This window comes from Cynocephalus volans, chromosome 8 (assembly GCF_027409185.1).
Source record: "Cynocephalus volans isolate mCynVol1 chromosome 8, mCynVol1.pri, whole genome shotgun sequence".
Lineage (NCBI taxonomy): Eukaryota > Metazoa > Chordata > Mammalia > Dermoptera > Cynocephalidae > Cynocephalus > Cynocephalus volans.
The window spans coordinates 101,242,453-101,255,180 of NC_084467.1; positions in this window are offsets into that span (position 1 = coordinate 101,242,453).

Consider the following 12,728-nt stretch of genomic DNA (forward strand, 5'->3'; position numbering starts at 1 on the left):
TCAGTGTTCTGGATTTTGGCCATTCTATTAGGTTTGTAGTGGTATGTCATTGTTGCTTTAATGTGCAATTTCTCTAATGACATATCATGTTGAACGTTTTTTCATATTTGTCTGTATATTTGTATATTTTCTTTGGTCTGTTCATACCTTTTGCACTTTTATAAGTCTGGTTTTTTATCTTCTTATTGCTGAGTTTTAAAGGTTCTGTGTGTATTTTGGATATCAGTCCTATATCAGATAAATATTTTGCAACTTTTTTCTCCCAGTCTATGGCCTGTTTTTTCATTATCTTGGAAGTGTCTTTTGCAGAGCAGAAGTTCTTAATTTTGTTTGTTTTCGCAGCCGGCTGGTACAGGGATCAAACCCTGCACGTTGATGTGATCAGTACCACACTCTAACAAACTGAGCTAACTGGCCAGCCCAGAAGTTCTTAATTTTAAAGAAGTCCAACTTATAAATGATTTCTTTCATAAATCATGCTTTTCATGTTGTATCTAAAAAAGTCATTGCCAAACCCAAGGTCATCTAGATTGTCTTCTATGTTATGTTCTAGGAGTTTTGTAGTTTTGCATTTTATATTTAGGTGTGTGATCCATTTTGAACTAATTTTTGTGAAGAGTGTAAGCCTGTGTCTAGATTCATTTTTTTGCATGTGAATATCCAGTTGTTCTCGCACCATTTGTTGAAGACTATCATTGCTCGATTGTGTTGCCTTTGCTCCTTTGCCAAAGATCAGTTGCCTATTTTTATGTGATCTATTTGTAGTTTCTCTATTCTGTTCCATTAGTCTACCTGTCTAACCTTTTGACAATACCACACTGTATGGATTACTGCAGGCTTATAGGAAGTCTTAAATTTGGGTAGTGTCAGTCCTCTGACTTTATTCTTCAATATTGTCTTGAACATTCTGAGTCTTTTGCTTCTCCATATAAACTTTAGAATCGATGTGTCAATATCCACAAAATAACTTTTGAGGATTTTGATTTGAATTGTGTTGAATCTATAGATCAAGTTGGAAAGAATTAACATCTTGACAATATTGAGTCTTTCTACACATGAAAATAGAATATCTCTCCATTTATTTAGTTCTTTGATTTCTTTCATCAGAGTTTTGTAGTTTTCCCCATGTAGATGTTATACATATTTTGTTAAGATTTATACCTAAGTATTTCATTTTGGGGGATGCTAATGTAAATGGTATTGCATTTTTTAATTTTATTGCTGGTGTAAAGGAAAGCAAATGATTTTTGTCTATTAACCTTGTGTTCTGCAAACTTGCTATAATCACTTATTAGTTTCAGGTTTTCTGTCATTTTTTTCAGATTTTATGCATGGATGACCATGCCATCTGCAAACAAAGACAGTTTTATTTCCTCCTTCCCAATCAGTATACCAGACTTCAAGTATAATGTTGAAAAAGAGTGGCTAGAGAGAACATCCTTGCCACCTTGCCATGTTCCTGATCTTGTTGTGAAAACTTCTACTCACCATTAATTAAAAAAAAAATTGTCTTTTTTTGGCAGCTGGCTGGTAAGGGGATCTGAACCCTTGACCTTGGTGTTATCAGCACCACATTCTAACCAAGTGAGCTCACTGGCCTGCCCTTACTCACCATTAAATATGATGTTATCCAGAGGTTATTAATAGATTTTCTTTATCAAGTTGAGAAATTTCTATTTCTAGTTTTCTGAGAGTTTTTAACCATGAATAGGTGTTGGATTTTGTCAGTGCTTCTTCTGAATCTGTATTTAGATGATGTGATTTTTCTTCTTTAGCATGTTGGTGGGTTGGATTACATTAATTGATTTTCAAATGTTAAACCAGAGTTATATACCTGAGATAAATCCCACTTGGTCATGGTGTATAATTCTTTTTATACATGTTGGAATTGATTTGCTAATATCTTGTTGAGAACTTTTGCATTTATGTTCATGTAAGAGATTGGTCTGTAGTTTTCTTTTTTTGTAAAGTAATTGTCTGGTTTTGGTATTAGGGTAATGCTGGCCTCACATAATGCATTAGGAAATATTTGCTCTGCTTCTATCTTCTGAAAGAGATTACAGTGAATTGGTATAATTTTTTTCTTTAAATGTTTGATAGAAAAACAACAAAAAAAATGAAAGCCAAAACAAATAAAAGACAAAAAATAACCCCAAAAGCCCAAAATTTTAAAAAAGATTAAAAAAGAAAAATATTTAAAATAAGAATTAAAATAAAAACATAAAAATAAATAAAATAGATATTTGATAGAATTCACTAGTGAACCCATCTGGGCCTGATGCTTTAAAGTTTTGGAAAGTTATAAATTATTGATTTAATTTCTTTCATAGGTATATGCCTATTCAGATTGTCCATTTCTTCTTGTGTGATTTTGGCAGTTCTGTATTTCAAGGAATTGGTCCATTTTGTCTAGATTATCATATTTTTTGGCATAGAGTTTTTCATAGTATTCTCTTATTATCCTTTTACCGTTCATGAGATCTGTAGTGATGTCTCCTCTTTCATTTGCAATATTAGTAATTTGTCTCCTCTCTCTCTCTCTCTCTTTCTCTCTCTCTCTCTCTTTTTACTAGTTAACTTGGCTAGAGGATTGTAGACATTCTTGATGTTTTCAAAGAACCAGCTTTTGGTTTTGTTGATTTTCTCTGTTGATTCCCTGTTTTTAATTTCATTGACTTCTGCTCTAATTTTTATTATTTCTTTTCTTTTGCTTATTTTGGAGTTAATTTTCTCTCTCTCTTTTTTTCCCCTCATTTCCTAAGGGGGAAATTTAAAAGATTGGTTTTACATGATTGTTCTTTTCTAATATATGCATTCAATGCTATAAATTTCTCTCCAAACACCGTTTTTACTGCATCCCATACATTTTGATAAGTTGTATTTTCATTTTCATGTAGTTCAAAATATTTTTCAACTTTTCTTGAGGTTTCTTCTTTGACCCATATGTTATTTAGAAGTTTGTTGTTTAATCTCCATATATTTTGTAATTTTCCAGCTATTTTTCTGTTATTGATTTCTAGTTTAATTCCATAGTGGTCTGAGAGCATACATTGTATGATTTCTAGTCTTTTAATTTAAGGTGTCTTTTATAGTCCAGAATGTGATCTTTCTTGGTGAATGTTTCATATGAGCTTGGGAAGAATGTGTATTATGCTGTTGTTGGATGAGGTAATCTATAGATGTCAATTATATCCAGTTGATTGATGATGCTATTGAGTTCAACTGTGTCCTTACTTATTTTCTGCCTGTGGGATCCATTCATTTCTGAAAGGAAGGTGGTGAAGTCTCTAACCATAATAGTGGATTGTTCTATTTCTCCTTGCAGTTCTATCAGTTTTTGCCTAATATACTTGATGCTCTGTTGTTAGACATATACACATTAAAGAGTGCTGTATTCTTGTAGAATTACCCCTTTATCATTATATGATGTTCTTCTTATCCCTGATAATCTTTCTTGCTCTGAAGTCTGCTCTTTCTAAAATTAATACAGCTACTCCAGGTTCCTTTTGACTAATGTTGCTATGGTATATCTTTCTGCATCATTTGCTTTTAATCTATACAGTCGGCCCTTCATATTCATGGGTTCCACATCTGTGGATTCAACCACCCACAGATCAAAAATATTTGGGAAAAAGTTGGTTTTGTCTGAACATGTACAGACTTTACTTTCTTGTCATTATTCCCAAAATAATATAGTATAACAATTACTTTCATAGCATTTGTGTTGTATTAGGTATTATACATAATCTAGAGATGACTTAAATTATATGGGAGGATTGTGTAGGTTATATGCAAATACTACACCATTTTATATAAGGGACTCAAGAATCTTCAGATTTTGGTATCGGAGGGTTGGGGGTGGGGTTCCTGGAACCAATCCCTCATGGATACTGAAGAACATTTGTATGTGCCTTTATATTTAAAATGGATTTCTTATAGACAACATGTTGTTAGGTCTTGTTTTTTGATCCACTCTGACAATCTCTGTCTTTTAATTGGTGTATTTAGACCATTGAGATGTAAAATAATTATTGATGTAGTTGGGTTAATATCTACCATTTTTGTTACCACTTTTCTATCCATTGCCCTTGTTACTTGTTCCTATTTTTGTCTTCCACTCTTATGGCTTTTGTGGTTTTAATTGCATATTTTATAAAATTCCATTTTCTCTCCTTTCTTTGCATATTAATTATACCTCTTTTTTACTTTTTAAAGTGGTTTCTGTTTGCAACAGTCATTAACAACTAATCAAAGTCCATTTTCAAATAACTCTATACCCCTTCATGGGTAGCACAAATACCTTATAATAACAAAATATTTCTAATTTTTTCCTCCCATCCCCTGTGTAATTGCCATGATTCAGTTCACTTATACATAAGCTATAATCGTCAAATACATTGTTGCTGTTATTATTTTGAAAAAAATATTATTTATTAGATCAATTAAGAATAAGAAAAATCAAAGTTTTTATTTTACCTTCATTTATTCCTTCCCTGATGATCTTTCCTTCTTTATGTAGATCTGAGTTTGTGACCTGTATCTTTTTGCTTTTGTCTGAAGAACTTTTAATATTTCTTGCAAGTCAAATCTAATGGCAACACATTTCCTCAATTTTTGTTTGTCAAGGATAATATAGCAAGATACAGAATTCCAGGTTGCTGGGTTTTTCCTTTAAATACTTTAAATATTTTACCCAACTCTGTTCCTGCTGACATGGTTTCCGAGGAGAAGTCAGGTGTAATTCTTATCTTTGCTCTTCCATAGGTAAGGTGTTTTTTTCCTCTGTCTTCTTTCAAAATTTTTTCTTTATCTTTCATTTACTGAGCTGTCCAGTTTTCTCAGTTGGTTAGAGCATGGTGTTGATAACACCAAGTTTCAGGGTTCAAACCCTGTTACTGGCCAGTGAAAACTTTAAAAAAAAAATAAACAAAATATCTTTCATTTATTGTAGTTGAACATGATATACCCAGGGTAGTGGGATTTTTTTTGTTTTGTTTTGGATTTTTTTTTTTTTTGCATTTATCCTGCTTTGTGTTCTCTAAGTTTCCTGGATCTATGGCTTGGTGTCTGACATTTATTTGGGGAAAATTCTCGGTGATTATTGCTTTAAGTATTTATTCTGTTCCTTTCTCTCCTTCTTGTCCTTCATGTATTCCCATTACATGGATGTTACACCTTTTGTAGTTGTCCCATGGTTTTTAGATATTCTGTTTTGTTTTTTTCAGTTTTCAGTTTTTTGCTTTTTTTAATTTTGGAGGTTTCTATTGATACATCCTCAAACTCAGAGATTCTTTTCTCAGCTGTGTCAAGTCTACTTTGATGATGAACACATCAAAGGCATTTTAAATTTCTGATAGTTTTTTTTATCTCTAGCATTTAAAAAAATTCTGCCTTAGAATTTTTATCTTTCTTTTCTTTTCTTTTTTTTTTTTTGTGACCGGCCACACCGCGCTCAGCCAGTGAGCACACCGGCCATCCCTATATAGGATCCGAACCTGCTGCGCTCCCAGCGCCGCACTCTCCCGAGTGCGCCACAGGGTCGGCCCAGAATTTTTATCTTTCTGCTTACACTTTTAATCTATTATTGCATACTATCTACTTTTTTCACTGGAATCCTTAGTATATTAACCATGCTTATTTTAAATTCCTGGTCTAATAATTCCAATATTTCTGCCCTGAGTCTGGTTCTGATGCTCACTCTGTCTCTTAAAATTGTGTTTTTTGCCTTTTAGTATGCCTTTTAATTTTTTGTGGAGAATCAGACATGAGGTACTGGGTAAAAGAACTGCAGTAAATACATCTTTAGTGATGTGGTAGTAAGGTGTGGGCAGAGGGGAAGTGTACCATAGTTCTATCATTAGGACTCCCACTGCCTGCCTTTGGTGGGACAGGATGGCTAGGCAGGGCTGGAGTTAGGTATTTCCTTCCTCATAGGTCTGTTAGGTTCTGGTAAAATTGTTTCTTTTGAGGGCAAACCTTGTATCCTCTGGTTTATTTCAAAATGGTTACTTTCTCCCTTCCTCTGCTGGAAACATGAGGGGATTTCTCTGATCTTCACTCTGAGAACCTGTAGAGCTCCTGAAGGTAAAAATCACAGCCTAAGTCTGGGTTCCTTGGAGTTTTTAATTCTTAGTTGTCCATACTGAGCCTCTAGCAATTTGTCAGTTACAGTTTAGGTTTTCCCATCCTGGTCCTGGTTTAGTGGAGGTTTGTGCTTGTGGGTTTCTGCTCTGGTAAGTTGTGATTGTCTATACCTGCCTGTCTGTCTCTCCAATTTTGGGGGCAGCTGTTTGCCCTGTGTCCTCAATTCTCTAACAGATGTAAGAAGAGTTGTTGAAATTCACTTTGCTCAGCTTTTTCTTTTTGTTAGGAGAGAAGACTGCCAAGCTCGTTTCATGCCAGATTCTAAACTGGAAGTAGCAGAGCAGTTCTTGATCTAAGTCTGTATCCTCCTGCAGTTCTCAGGATTCTTTTTACACCACTATCTGGGGAGTGTGGCTTTGCTTCCACTAGGTTTCAAAAGACTTTCCCATCATCTCTGTAATTGCTTCTTTCAGCAAAAGTACGTTGGGACTGTGTGTAACTTGGTTCCAGGAGCTCTTTGCATGAGACACCAAGGCGAAGCCACTCTTAACACTGGTTCTTTTCCCATGATCCTAGTACTGGATATCTTGAAAAACTGATAACTAACTCCAGTACTTTTAAAAAAATAATAAAATAGATTTCTTTTCCTTCATTCAATATTGTTTACTTAACATCTCCCCCCTTAAACAACATTTAAAAGCCTTCGATAGCATGTCCCCATATTCTAGAGTAACTCTAGCCTTATCTGCAATTGTATTTCCCAGGTCAGAAGCCATGGTTTAAAGGCCAGGTTATAAACTGACCTGTAAAAAATATGTGTGTGTGTGCATGTTTGTGTGTCCCACCACCTCCCCCAAAATGTGTGAAACTTTAAAAAAAAAATACACTTTATTGAGGTTTGGTTGATACACCAAAATGTATCAATTTTTAAAGAGACTTCCAGGCCTACTGCCAGCCCCCTGAGTTAATCAAGTACAGGCATGTATACCTCCACATTTCCCATCCCCTTTACAGTTAGATGGGGTCAAGTGACCGATCTGGTCATTTAAGTGACTAGACACTTAAAATGTGAAGCATTTAAGTGCTGGTATGCAACCTTCTAGATCTGCACTGTCCAACATGGTAACCACTAGCTATATATGAGCACTTGAAGTACAGCCAGTCTGAATCGAGAGATGCCATAATACACCAGATTTTGAAGACATTACAGAAAGAATGTGAATTATCTCTTCAACAGTGTTTTAATATTGATTACATGTTTAAATGATACTTTGGATATATTGAGTTAGATAAAATTAATTTCACCTGTTTCTTCTTTTACAAAATGTAGCTACTAGAACTATATTAGTTAAAGGCATAAATTTAACTAACAAAATAACTATGTCAAATATTATGAGAAGAGGTTGGAGACAAACAGTGTAGTTTCAGCTAAATCTTATTCTATTAAATCCATAAAGAAATATATCAATAAATCAAGTGATATAAAGTAATCATCAGAATAAACAAAAATCTGACAATGTGATTACTAGAAAATTACATATGTGGCTCATTTATATTTCTTTCAGACAGTGCTGCTCTAGAGCTCTTTCCCCTTCCTTTGGCAGTCTGAAAGTTAACATGTTGAAATGCCGGTATTGTAGACTGATGTAAACTGGGCCACTGAACTATCCAGGATCTCCAGGGATGGCTGCCCCAGAGAATTGCCTGAGCCATAGCAGAATTCAGATAACTAAGAAATAAGCCCTTACCTTATTAAGCCACTGAGATTTTGTGATTCATTTTCATAGCACAGCATAACTTACCCTGGCCACAAAAACTAGTAACAAAGTGCTTCTCTAACAAAAACTGAAAATACTGGTATTTCTTCCATGATAGGGTAGCAAATGATAAGGAAACTGAATTGGAGGCTGGAAATATGGTGATCCATGTTATACAGTGACAAAATTTTGTAAAGCTATTCCAAGTGTAGCTCTAGGGAAGACTAAATATAAAACTTTAATAGTTTATATTGTTTTCATTTTGGAAAATATTGCAAGAGATGAACTCAAGGAAGAATCATCCAATTCATAAGCAGAAAGGAAAGAAAGGAGATTGTCTAGAAATCCGGGCCTTACAGAGTAGGAAGAAGCTTCTAGCCTTAAACAGAAAGAGATGAGATATTAAATGGCTCTGGGTGAAACATACCCAGTAAAAGCTATCCCTTGATTAAAATGTCTCCAGGCAAACATCACATTAAGAAGGTGGCCTTCACACCCATTATTAAAACTCCTCAGTGCTTTAAAGTGCCTAAGGAGAAAATACAGTTTAAAGGTGTAGTGTCCAGTAAAGCCTGCCATTTGGATAAAACCCTCAGAGTAGGTATCAGATTAAAGGTGAGGCCTTCTTACCTCTTATTCTGACAGTTAAAGGTACCCACCATTAAACTGAAAAGGCTACTAAAATCCTCCCCTCCATAAATATTTCGTTTTGAAAAATTTCAAAACAAAAAAGTCATAATAGTACAATAAATGTTCATATAACCTTGACCTAGATTCATCAGTTGTGAACGTTTTGACATATTTTCTTTCTCTCTCTGTCAACACATGCACATGCATAGATGAACATATGCACAATTTTTTGCTGAAACATTTGGAAGTTAGTTGTAGACAGTATGATGCTTCACCTGCAAAACTTTAGCACTCTTCTCCTAATAATGTGTGTTATCTTATATAAACATTATGTAGTAAAGATTTTGGCCTTTCGCAAGGAGAAGGTATGGGCTTTCTTTGCCCTAGGCTTCATGGAGGTGATCTCTGAGCTCTTGGAATGTTAGGATTGATAGGGGAGTCTTTGTCTGGGGGCCTGTGTCATACTGGATAGTCTATCAGTGGGATTTATGGCAGGGGCTGGCCACACCACATGGACCAACAATGTTACTTAGGGTGGGGGTTTTGGATCCCCAGATAACAGCTAACCTAGAGGCTGAGATCAACCACATGGGCAGTTAATCAATTGTGCCTATGTAATGAAGTCCCAATAAAACTCTGAACACTGAGGCTTGGGTGAGCTTCCCTGGCTGGCACTACTCCATGCATATTGTCACACATTACTGCTGGAAGAGTAAGTGTCCTGACTCCATGGAGAGAGGACAAGGGAAACTGCACATCTGGTACTTTCCCTGACTTGGCCCTACGTGTTTCTGCCCTTGGCTAAATTTGATCTGTGTCCTTTCCCTGCAATAAACCATAACTGTGAATATAATAATTCTCAGTGAGCTCTGTGAGTTCTTCTAGCAAGTTATCTAATCTGAGGGTGGTTTGGGGAATTCCCCAAATTTGCAATTGATGTTGTAACTGAGGGCAGTCTTTTGTGGATACTGTTGCCTCTGTCTTCCTAGGTGGCTACAAATTGAAGCAAACACATTATAATTTCACATTCTGAAAAATCTAACATTGACAAAATACTATTATCTAATACATATTCTTTATTCATCTTTTAGAGAGGGAGCACAAAGAAATTTCTAGAAAACCACCTGTGCATGTAGGTGGGGCCTGTCAACTCTGGTCTTCACTGTAGGGTGATCTTGTTGGTTTGTTTCAGTGGGGAAATCCTTGATGTTGATCTCTAGATCTTTTCTCTTGAGCTGGTCAGATTTCTCCAGCAATCTCCAACTCTTGCAATCTCCTTCTAGAAGGAGGCTACTAGCAGTGTGAGAAAGAGGGCTGGGGAAGTCTTACTAAGTGTGGAAGCTCTCACTTAACTATTCTCCTTTTATTTATTTATTTTTTAATTTCTTTCTTTCTCTCTTTCTTTCTCTCTTTCTTTCTCTCTCTCTCTTTCTTTCTTTCTTTCTCTCTCTCTCTCTCTTTCTTTCTTTCTTTCTTTCTTTCTTTTCTTTCTTTTCTTTCTTCCTTCCTTCCTTCCTTCCTTCCTTCCACTCTCTCTCTTTCTTTGCAGCTGGCCCCTTTTCTTTTTAATATCAAATCCTTGCTCTCCACTGTGCTTGATGTTTCCCAGTCAAGCAATCCTCTGTTTTACCCTCTCCAGAAAACACGCCTCCCACCTCCCACCTGCCCAGCCTGGTGGAGTTGGAGATGGGGAATCTGAGGCTCTGGCTGTTTCTTTACAGTTAAGGTAAAACAGAGTCTAACTCCTTCTTAAAGTTAAATTATAACAGCCATTAAGACATTCTGGGGACATTTGGGGACTCTACATTTAAATAATAATGTTGAATCTCATTTTAAGCCTTGGCTTTACCCCATTCCCAGAGGTCACTAGTGCTACCATCTCCTGGGTCCAGAAGGGTTGTGTGGATGAAAAACGCAGCTTTTTAATATTTATGTTTTGCCTTCCCCACTTTTGGTTTAGGATTTAGCTTTCTTACATCTTTTAAACCAGTGACCTCTCTTCCATCTGCATTCCATCTTCTCCAGTTTCTTGCTGTTGTCTCCTCTTTTATTTTCTTTGTCTTTGTGGGTTTATGCCTTAAAACAAAACAAACAAGAAAACCTTTACTGTGTCTTAGTGTGCTTTGGAGAGGGAGCAGAAATAAACGCATGCATTCACTTCACCGTTTTTAACCTGGAGCTTTCCACTGTTTTCCGTTTTTAACTTCAGTTCTCACAAATGATAGAGTCCCAAGGCCACGCTTTATTTCAGCCTTGTCTTCAAGAGTATCCAAATTAGTTCATGCCATATTGAAACAAAGCTACTCATGGCATCTTAAATTGTTATCTCGATTTTAGTTTTGAACAATTTCAAACCTACAGAAAAGATGAACGGATAGTATGAGGAACAGCCGTATGCTTTTACCCTACAATTACCCAGTTGCCAGTATTGTGCTACATCTGCCGTCTCTCTCTCTCTCTCTGCGTTTACATATACACTCACTTGTATATATAGCATCTATCATCCATCTATACATGAACTTTTTTCCTTGCTAAAACCACTGAAAGCAAGTCCTAGATATTATGACACTTCATCCTTAAAAAACTTCAGCATGTATTTCTGAAGAACATAAGACACAATGCCTTTATCTTATCCATGCACTCACTGATACAATAATATTATGTAAATGTGTAGTCCTTAAGTGTTCCCCCAATGTCCTATTGCGGTTCTAACTTACCATTTCCCTGTATCTATAACTCGACTCCCCTCCCTCCCTGCCTTTTCCCTCCGCTCTGCTAGTGACAGTTAAGGCATACTTTGGCGCCACTCTCATCCCTCTCAATTCTAAAACCTCAGCAGTTATCCAGTTTTTGTTCATGAAGTTGCTCAATCTGGTGTTTGTTGTGGCTTGAATGGGTCCTCAATCCCTCTGCAATCAGTAGTATTTCAACCCAGGAATCCCTGCCCCAGATATCAGTATCCACCGGTTTAAATTTCATTCTTTTACAAGCCTAGGTAGCTGTCTATAAAACATGGGGAACCTCAGGGAAACCTCAGGAACCCAGGCTCCTCTGGCAAGAGCTGTTAGAAGAACCCAAGGGATTATGTTTTGGCCTCATTAAATGTTTATATTTTTTCAATCTACTGTGCCAAACCACCTGTAGTCAAAGTGAGAGTGGACGAACTCCACTGAATTGTTACCTCTTCACTATAAGCCACAACATTTTTGTGATCCTGCCCCAAGGGTGGTCTGGGCACCATCCTAGGAATCTTGCACCATATTTCTCTGCTTGCATTTCAGGAAAACCTCTTCTAAATTACTTTAACAGCTGGAGGACTTGAGCCAATTTCACTTCTGATACCAGTCTGTGTAGCAGTAAAGGGGAATGACGGTGTGATTAACCAAAAGTCACCAGCAGGGTCAAGTAAATAATTCAAGTTCCTTTAATATAGGTAAATACATAAGAATTTTAATGGCTTGAAGAGAGCTGCCCACACTCAGGGAGAGGGGCCGGCTTCCCTGGCCTTCAGGTTCCCCACCCTCCCTCCCCCCAGGATATCTGGCTTTTACTGAATTTACCTGATGAGGATAAAGATACCATCAGGTTTTTCAAGGATCTCTCTTGCCATTCTCTTAGGGTTTTTAAAGCCTCCAGTCCCCTTCTAGCACTGGAAATTATACCTATGTGTCTGTCCGCTCATTAAGTGCAAGTGATTGGCAATCATTTGAGCCTTTTCCTGAACGTTTACTGTGAATTTGAGAAAGAAATGTTGATTTTTCGGTCATACCATCCTTCTTAAAAGCCCAAGCTTTAAGCTGGCCTGAGGATTCTCTCTGTAGCAGAGATACTGGAATTTGCATAAAAAGGGAAAAAAGCATATTTTTTTAAAAAAAAAGTAATACAAAATCTTTTTTACTGCTAGATTGTCTCATTTAAGAAATTTTAAGCATTTTTTGTGGCCTTAAAGTTGTGGTAAAAAATACATAGTATAAAGCTTATCATTTTCACCACGTTTAGGTGCACAGTTCTGTGGCATTAAGTACATTCACGTTGTTGTACAACAATCACCACCGTCCGTCTCTGGAACTTTTTTCATCTTTCTAACTGAAACTCTCCCCTACCTGTTAACAACTCCCCATTTCTTTTTTTTCATAGCCCCTGGCAACCACCATTCTGTTTTCCGTCTCTATGAATTTGACTCCTCTATATACCTCACATAAATGCAAACAGTATCTTAGCTAATGTAAAGAGTAATAAAAGAGATGTGACTATATA